We start from the raw sequence: 10,096 nt of genomic DNA, 5'->3' as shown, positions 1-10,096 counted from the left end.
GAACAAGTTTTTTTAATTCAATTAATTTTATTTTTTAATTCATAAATAAATTAAAATATGTTTTTCAATAAATTCTTTGGTTAAATAATTTTATTTTTTTTACATTCTTAATATTTTGATTATTAATGTAACACCCTTCTAAACCCCAGCGGAAATATAATAAAAATCAGAGTAATTATACAACAAGGATGTTACAATTAATAAAATAAACAAAACTCCAAGTCGTTTGTCATGCTTTATTAAGAATAATCCAAAATATCAAAATACATGTTCAGCACAGCGGAAACTCATTCAACAATGTTATAAAACATTTCCGATAAAATCAACGGTACATTATACAATAATGGCAAAATAGTGTATCGCTAGTAAACTCTAAGACTATCGTCCCCCAGTGTTACAAGATCAGAGCATGACCGACACGACCCAACATAACTGGATAAACTCTACGAGTCATCCTCACCGATCGCTTAGGCCGCTACTTCAATCTGAAATCATTAAAGTAAGGGTGAGACTACATCATAATTAAATAGCATTATAAATCGTCCGATATAGAATTCATAAGCAATTATCCACCCTACTTAGCATATTCAGATTAGTCAATTCATACCAATCACAAGCACAAGTCAATAGTATGCAACAATAACACAACACAATCATAACACCGGATTTCATCCTGACATGTCACAATTTATACAAAGACCATGCAGACTCTTATGCATGTGGTACCATACATGGGATACACCCATCCAACTGATCTTTTTCATCACCGAGATACAGTTTAACCAGCACAAATTCCACACAATGGGAATTATGCCCACCATTTTGATCCATTTCATCACCGGGATCCATCACCAAAAATGTATGCGAATGAATGCAACATATAACATGCTTACAACATCACCAATACGATGTATCACATCGTCTCATTATCATCACCAATTCATCACCGATAAGCATGCATAGTTTTAGCATTCATACAATTATATCACACGCATACATGTAAAACATCACCCAATAAATAATACAAACACGATACAAAACTCGGACCTTACGTCCATATCACCTATTCATCATATACAATTCACACCACATATAACATCAATCACAGTTATATCATTACAACATCACCACATTGTCACATTAACCAAATCATGCACACAATGTACAAAACACGTCATAAACGAAATAAATCAAGATTATCAAAATAAAATCAAGTTATTGTTGTTTTCTTTACTTTATATCATAAAGTATTTAATTTAAGAAACAACGTCCAAAACGGCGTCTAAAACGGACTTACGGTTTGAAAATTAGAGGCTTTTAAAGTTAGAACAGTTCTCAAAACGTGCTGCTGGAATTTTGTACTGGAACCCGGTTCGTCCCACATGGGAACCGGTTCCTGGACCCAAAAATGCCATTTTTAACGTTTACAAACACTGGAACCCGGTTCCTCCCACATGGGAACCGGTTCCTACGAACCCAGTAGCTGAAAAAAGTGATTTTTAAGACTTTTATGCATCCCAAACACATACCAACTCATACCATTTCGAAATTGATCATCAATAACATCAAAATACTCCAAATACATGATTCTAATGCACAAACAACATACCACAACACCATGTAACATCACTACATCATCAATTGCAGTCAATTCATCAAATCATACATGTCAGTGTTGGAATTTCACAAAACCTAACATCCCAAATAGAGATTCTAATCCCTTATTTCAATCCTATCATCATCAAAATTACAATACCATATAATTAGAGTAATCACCCCTTACCTGGAATTAGTTTCTTGATTCTCCTTGAGCTTTGGGGTTTTCCTCCTCCTTGCTCCTCTTCTCTTCTCTTGTTCTTTCACGTGTTCTTCCTTTTCTCTCCAACTTTTCATTTTTCACGTACTGACTCTTTTTTTCCATATTTCCCTTATTTTATGAAAACATAAAATGGTTAGTAATGGGCTTACTCACTTAGCACCCTCATACTACTAACCTCACCATCCGGCCCAATGGCCCTTAAATCCATAATCCTACAATAATTCAACCAAATACCAAAATAATTCTAATAAATAATTTAATTTCCAATTAAATTAAAATTAGAAAATATGGGGTGTTACAACTCTCCCCCACTAAAAGAGTTTTCGTCCTCGAAAACATACTTCAAGTGAAAAGTTCCAAATAGGAGTCCTTCATCTGAGTCTCCTGTTCTCAGTTAACACTTTCTTAGTCGAACCTCAAAACTCATCTGACATAACCAACATAAGCATGTCTCATGCATTCAATCTCAGCTCTTACGTCGCATTTGACCATCCCAAGGTATACCACTCGCTATATCTCCAAAAGGTTAACAACAATGAAATGTCAGGGTGTGATCCATACAATAAGCCCAATAACTGAGTAATATAATTACACAACCATGGTATGACCACACCCGATCAGCACTGCAGTAAAGCATTTCATCTACCGAACGTACCAACCTTAGACACACTTTTCCATCTGAGCGATGAAATAACGCTCACACTTTTCACCAACTGCTTCCTTCAAGAGCTCGATAATAACATTCCTATACCATTGAATTTCAACCATCTGACTCCTCTCAAGTCATACCAGCAATTATCCAACACGTTATATTCTGCTTTTGCTGCACTATTTTGATTACTCATTACAATCATCATTACCAATTAGATTTCTCAGTTTTATCCAATTTCGACTCTCTTTACTCATTCGTTCCAGAATCCTTCTTTATCATACATGGTACTCATCTACCATTTAGCAACACTTACTCGCACTCAAAACAAAGTCCTGATTTACTTCCTCTATTTAAAAATTTCAACCATCAGAATGAGTACACACAAGTAATTATAATTACACTCATCATCCTTAATATACCATTGCTTACAAAATAGCTCAAACCGAGTCTCGCTCTTCTCTAAGGATTGAATCAACTTCGTTCTTCATAGAGTATAATTCCTCATTATATCTGGAAATCTACAATAATACCTTACAACAGTACAAAATTATTATAGCATCATATAGTATCAACTCATCACCTTAGTTTCGCTTAATACATACTCGTTGACTAAGTACATCCATAATAACATACTCATCATCTCGGCAATTATTCACAAGAGTTCTAATTCTCTAGCACGACATCCTCGCATCCACTAGATTCTAAATCTAGCATATAGATCAATTCATGTTCTCTACGTAGGCTCCCGGCTTATTAATTCCTCATTGCCCACGAGTAGTACTCGCACACTAATCCACATCACACTTTCGTTGCGCGATTCTGATTACCCGTCTTAAGTCACCGTCCAATATATTTCACTCTTTCCTATTCACTTCTTCATAAATTCATACAACATGGTGAGTGATTATTCTCACGGCTTAGTATCCATCATATCCTAAACCATTAAGGTAACAAACAAGCTCATCCTATCTATATGATTCCGTCTACTATCAACAAGAGATTAAGGGTGATCAAGTCCTCAATTTGTCAATAGATAACCGATAACCATATTTAAGCATAAACCGTCGTTACTACATAATAGTGTCCTTTTCCGAGTTTGTACTCAAACTCATTAACATTGTCATAGTCCAATAGTTCACTCTGAGTCTTTACAACTCGCACACTTCCCTCTCATTGGATCTTGTCAGTGAGATACCAACATCCAAACATTTTACACAAACCACTTCATAGTCACTTAGCGTCACACGCTTGTTAAGTACTTCCAACTTCATAATCACTAATATACTCGTACCTTTCTATTTATCTCGTTCTGAATCAAAATCCTCATCTAGCAAAAGACCGCGATAACATTCATAACTCGTGGTTTCACTCTAAATCCCATGACATCTTTTTGCACCCAAGTATCATTCCACTCGGAATCTCAATAAATTCTTCCTCACTCCAATAGGTGTAAGAAATCCTCTACAATTCTTCTTTTATACATGTTGTTGCTTTGGCATCATAAATACGACTTCAACCGTACTAAAACTTATTTCACCATTTCTACTAATTCACTCCTCATTAAAATCCACCGGTACTCAAATCATCTTTATTACCAAACATATCATCAACTTATTCCTCAACAACATATTCTACTCAATTTTGTTTCAAACAATCGCGGTAGTAGGCCTTCCTATTCAATAAGTTTTGCGCTTCCCTAACCGACTTCAGAATATCTCCTCATAGGATAAAAATGTTAGAACAAGATTTGTTCTCATCAATTATCTTAGTTTTGATGATAACAATAATATGAATTTTGCTTAAGATAATATGGTACTCTAATCCAATGCAATTTCCTTTTCAGGAAATATATAAAGAGTACGCATAATTCAACACTCAGAAGCTTTGTCTCAAAGGGTTCAGCATGCAACATCAGAACATGGTCTGGCAAGACATCAGAAGATGGTCGAAGCAGAATCAGAACATGGGTCTATGGAAGCATCAGAAGAACAAGAGAACAGAAGCACTGAAGTACTGATGGTATCACGCTCAGAAGCACTTCAAGGTCAGAAGATCAGAAGATGCTATGCACCAAGCTGTTTGACTCTGATGATATTCAAACGTTGTATTCACAAACATCAGATCAGAAGAAAGTACAAGTGGCAAGCTACGCTGACTGACAAAAGGAACGTTAAAAGCTACTAAAGGCTACGTCAGTAGACACAGCGTGAACAAGGCTCGAGGTAGTTGACAAAAGCGTATAACATTAAATGCGATGCTGTACGGAACATGCAAAGCATTAAATGCACTCAACGGTCATCTTCTCCAACGCCTATAAATATGAAGTTCTGATGAGAAGCAAGGTTAACGATCCTGAACAAAACAACTCAAATTAACTTGCTGAAACTCTGTTCAAATTCAAAGCTCAGAATCTTCATCTTCATCAAAGCTCACTACATTGCTGTTGTAATATATTAGTGAGATTAAGCTTAAACGTTAAGAGAAATATCACAGTTGTGATTATCGCTTTCAAGAAGCATTTGTAATACTCTTAGAATTGATTACATTAAGTTGTAAGGAACTAGAGTGATCGTGTGGATCAGAATACTCTAGGAAGTCTTAGAGGTTATCTAAGCAGGTTGTAACTAGAGTGATCGTGTGGATCAGTAGACTCTAGAAAAGTCTTAGAGGGTATCTAAGCAGTTGTTCCTGGAGTGATCAGTGTGTGATCAGAAGACTCTGGAAGACTTAGTTGCTGACTAAGTGGAGAACCATTGTAATCCGTGCGATTAGTGGATTAAATCCTCAGTTGAGGTAAATCATCTCTGCGGGGGTGGACTGGAGTAGTTTAGTTAACAACGAACCAGGATAAAAATAACTGTGCAATTTATTTTTATCTGTCAAGTTTTTAAAGCTACACTTATTCAAACCCCCCCTTTCTAAGTGTTTTTCTATCCTTCAATTGGTATCAGAGCGCCGGTTCTAAGGTGCAAGCACTTAACCGTGTTTAGAAAAGATTCAGGAAGAGAAAAACGCTTCAGTAAAAGATGGTTGATGAAAGTGAAAAATCTACACCTGCATCTACATCTGGCTCTGCTGAGCAATACAACGGTAACAATGGTTATACTAGACCGCCGGTATTTGATGGTGAAAACTTTGAATACTGGAAAGATAAACTGGAAAGTTACTTTCTTGGTCTAGATGGTGATCTATGGGATCTTCTGATGGATGGTTACAAACATCCAGTAAATGCCAGAGGCGTAAAGCTGACAAGGCAAGAAATGAATGATGATCAGAAGAGGCTCTTCAGGAATCATCATAAATGCAGAACTGTTTTGCTGAATGCTATCTCTCATGCTGAGTATGAGAAGATATCTAACAGGGAAACGGCCTATGACATATATGAGTCCTTGAAAATGACTCATGAAGGAAATGCTCAAGTCAAGGAGACTAAAGCTCTAGCTTTAATCCAGAAGTATGAAGCCTTCAAGATGGAGGATGATGAAGACATTGAAAAGATGTTTTCAAGATTTCAAACTCTTACTGCTGGATTGAGAGTTCTTGACAAGGGATACACCAAGGCTGATCACGTAAAGAAGATCATCAGAAGCTTACCCAGAAGATGGGGTCCTATGGTGACTGCATTCAAGATTGCAAAGAATCTGAATGAAGTTTCTCTGGAAGAGCTTATCAGTGCCTTGAGAAGTCATGAAATAGAGCTGGACGCAAATGAGCCTCAAAAGAAAGGTAAGTCTATTGCATTAAAATCCAATATCAAGAAATGCACTAACGCTTTTCAGGCCAGAGAAGAAGATCCTGAAGAATCAGTATCTGAAGAAGAAGATGAACTGTCCTTGATCTCCAGAAGGCTAAATCAACTCTAGAAGACCAAGCAAAGGAAGTTCAGAGGCTTCAGAAGTTCAAAGAAATTTGAACGTGGAGAATCTTCTGATGACAGAAGATTTGACAAGAAGAAGGTCATGTGCTATGAATGCAATGAGCCTGGACACTTCAAGAATGAATGTCCAAATCTTCAGAAGGAAAATCCCAAGAAGAAGTTTCATAAGAAGAAAGGTCTTATGGCAACCTGGGATGAGTCAGAAGATGATTCAGACTCTGAAGATGAGCAGGCTAACTGTGCGCTGATGGCGACAGAAGATGACGGATCAGAATCTACATCAGAATCAGATTCTGAAGAGGTATTTTCTGAACTTACTAGAGATGAGTTAGTTTCCGGTCTAACTGAACTTCTGGAACTCAAGTCTCAGATTAGTCTCAAATAAAAAAAGCTGAAAAAGCTATTTAAATTTGAAACAAAGAAGCTTGAGTTGGAGAATTCTGAATTAAAAGAAAAACTTTTAAAATCATCCAATAATGTTGGATCTCCTTCTGATTCAGAAAAATCCACTCCTAGTCTAAACCATATTCTGAAAGAATATGATTTAAGTTTCAGGAAGTTCTTATCTAGAAGTATTGGCAGAAGTCAGCTAGCTTCTATGATATATGCTGTGTCTGGAAACAAAAGAGTTGGCATTGGTTTTGAGGGTGAAACCCCATACAAACTTGAACCTGTTGATGAAATGAAATTCACATACAAGCCATTGTATGATCAGTTCAAGTATGGCCACTCCCATGATATTAGGCACACTTCACATGCTCAAAGTTTTCACATAACACACACCAAAAAGCATGTGACACAACCTAGGAAATATCATGAAACTCACATTAAAAATTATAATGCCGTTCCTCCTATTGCTTACAATGTTAAACACAAGTTCAATCAGAACTTGAGAAAATCTAACAAGAAAGGACCCAAGAAAATGTGGGTACCAAAGAAAAAGACTATTTCTTTTGCAGATTCTCTTGGTGACAAAGAAGATAAAAGTCAACATGACATGTCTCCTAGACTCAAGTTGGTCTCAACACTTGAAGGGAAGAAAGACTGTCTTCCAAGTTCTGGTACTTAAATCTGTTGAAGAAACTATGTTCGTAGGAGATCAGAAAAGATAGTTTATCAGTCTTGAAATCATTTGTCTTGTTTGTTTCTCAAGCAATGATGTTTCGTTCTTGAGTATTCTAAATGCTCTAAATGCTACAGAATATACAAATTTGAAACATTGATTGTGGACGAATCAATAAACATCTGGTTTGATGATAAACTTGTTTCTGATGAAACAAAGCAACTTAAGAATTTCTGCAGATACAGTTTTGTCTTATCAGAAGGAGCAAAACAAAGAAGTGAACCTCCAGAAGCTGTGTATATCAGAAGTAATGAATCAGAAGATCATTCAGATTTATATCAGCACACTTCAGAAGGAGTGCTTCCAAAAGAGAAACTTGATCAGATCAGAAACAGTGATCAGAATCTGAAGTCGTAAAGTCTATTCTGAAATTTACAGCTGTCATCTATTATCTGATGGTGAACACGTGTCTGTACGGTTAGTACAAAGCGTGCAGTTGAAAAGACGCCGACCTAGGTAACTGTATTAAATCATTTCATTTACTGTGTTCTCTCTCCTAATGTCATTTCTCATTAAATGCATAATGATTTTTTTTTAAATCTTTTAAATAACCCGCTTCATCTTCATTCCCTCTTTTTCTCTCTTTCTCTTTCTTTTGTGCATTCACTTCGTTGCATTTCTCTTCAAACCCTAGTTTTCTGATTTGATCTCAAAGCATTATCATCATGAACTCTTCCTCCTGTTCATCCTCCTCAAAAGAAAGACTTACTTCTTCACAAATCCTTCTACGAAATTATGAATATGCTCCTTTGAAAACTTGCTTGATACCCACGAAGGACTTGGAGGTTTTATGTGAAACTGCTGTGGACTTCAACAATCTTAAAGCGAATGGCTTTAAGTGTGATGCAAGAATCCTTGAGCAAGGATGGTCCAAGTATCTCAATAGATTGGTTGGTCCAATTTATCCTGATCTTGTGAAGGATTTCTGGGTACATGCAACTGTTACCCCAACGGCCATCATTTCATTCGTGCTAGGGCATGAAGTGGTTATCTCTGAAAAACTGATCAGGAAGCTATACAATCTGAATGATGAAGAAGGTTGGTCTGGTTTTCGATATACATTTGTTGATTGGTCAATAGTTGAAAAATAAATCTCTAAGTCTTCTGGGATTGACTCTAATAACACAGGCACCTTGAGGCCATTTTATAGAGTATGGGCTGAGATTATTCTGGGTTCTCTTCACCACAGAAAAAGGATGCTCTCCTCCTCTTACATCAGTCCAGATCACAAGCACACTCTTTTCTGCATTGGCAAAAAGACTGAGATCAACATCTCTCACATTCTGTTTGAGAATCTGAAGACTTCAATCCTTGAGTCAAGAGAAGAGGAAAGGGCGAAGTACCCTCATCTTCCAAGAACGACTATTCCGTTTGGAAGAATGATTTCAGACATTCTTACTGAAAGCAAAGTGCTGGACTCCATCAGAAAACTCAATGCATCCCACTTGCTTGGAGTAGTTCAAGGTCCCATTTTTAATGGTGTGGATCTGTTCAGATTAGAACTCATTAAAAATGTACCTTCTGTGTGCCCAAGTTTTCCTGACATTCTCTCAAGAAGAGTTGTTGCTGAAGGTTTTGCCTCCCTGTTTCAAGAAGAACTGCATCAGGTTGTCAAGTCTTACCTGGAAGATTGTGTTAGGAAGCAATCAGATATTGATCCTGCTTGGATCCGTGGCAGATTACTTCCGTCCAAGGCTGATCTTCTGAAGAAGGATCAGAAGGAACTAAAAGCTAGGCTAAAAAGAAAAGCCCAAGAAGATGAGGCTGAGAAAGCCAAGAAGTTGAGGGTCACCTATGATCCTGACAAGGTGGACTCTGAAGAACGAAGAGATAAAAGGATCAGAGATTCCTTTCGCAGAACAAGATCTTCTTCCTCTGTACAAATCTCCAGAAAGGTTTTTACTCCACCTCCTTCTGTCCCTAAACCTTCTCCCCAATCACCTCCTTCTGAACCAAAAGTAAACTTCACCTTACCAAATCCTTCTCCATCATCCTTCTCCTCTCCCATTCTAAACCCCACACCTTTAAGTATTCTTCCCCCAACTCCTTCTGATAAATCTTTCTCACCAATTCCCTTTACAAACACTCCATCCTCGTCTCAATCTATCATTCCACCCTCATCAATCATTCTCTCAGATATCCCTTCTTCCTCATCCACTGCACCTCCACCTTCTATATCCCATCCCTTACCTACCAGAAAATCCAAACCTTACTGTCTTCTCTACCCTGACTACAAATTCACCTTCAATCCGCCTGAACCTGAACCCTATACCTATCTGGAACTCTTCAGACATAAGGTGATTAGCAGTCTAGACCTTCTGAAGGATGCATTTCTAAATGGTCTGGATGGTGTTTCTACAAGAAATCTCTGGAGAAGATTTCGCAAGGATTTTCAAACAGAAGCAATGGGAGTACAGAAAAGACAAGTGGCTGCTGCCCCTGGTTACCCTGGTTACCTTCTAGAAGAGGATAATGGTATATACTACCATCCTCTCAGAAATTGTGTTGCTGCTGAGGAGAAGCCCTTCTTGGATGAGATGGAACAATTAAGATTGGCTGCTGAAATGGAAGCAAATCCTTGCAGGGAGATTGTGGTCTGGATACCTCAATATCCTGTTCTACTTG

The 10,096-nt window shown here is 37.4% G+C and overlaps 1 long non-coding RNA gene across 1 annotated transcript; it reads right to left on the bottom strand.

Annotated features, from left to right (window-relative positions):
• Nucleotides 1-201: 201 nt before the first annotated feature.
• On the bottom strand, nucleotides 202-2,221 carry LOC131645805 (uncharacterized). Its single transcript, XR_009297197.1, has 2 exons — nucleotides 1,784-2,221; nucleotides 202-485 (listed from the first exon to the last, which is right to left on the bottom strand). It is a non-coding gene; the product is annotated as an uncharacterized LOC131645805 (long non-coding RNA).
• Nucleotides 2,222-10,096: the final 7,875 nt, after the last annotated feature.

This window comes from Vicia villosa, linkage group LG2 (genome assembly GCF_029867415.1).
Source record: "Vicia villosa cultivar HV-30 ecotype Madison, WI linkage group LG2, Vvil1.0, whole genome shotgun sequence".
Classification (NCBI taxonomy): domain Eukaryota; kingdom Viridiplantae; phylum Streptophyta; class Magnoliopsida; order Fabales; family Fabaceae; genus Vicia; species Vicia villosa.
This window is presented reverse-complemented; position numbering and strand designations above follow the sequence as displayed.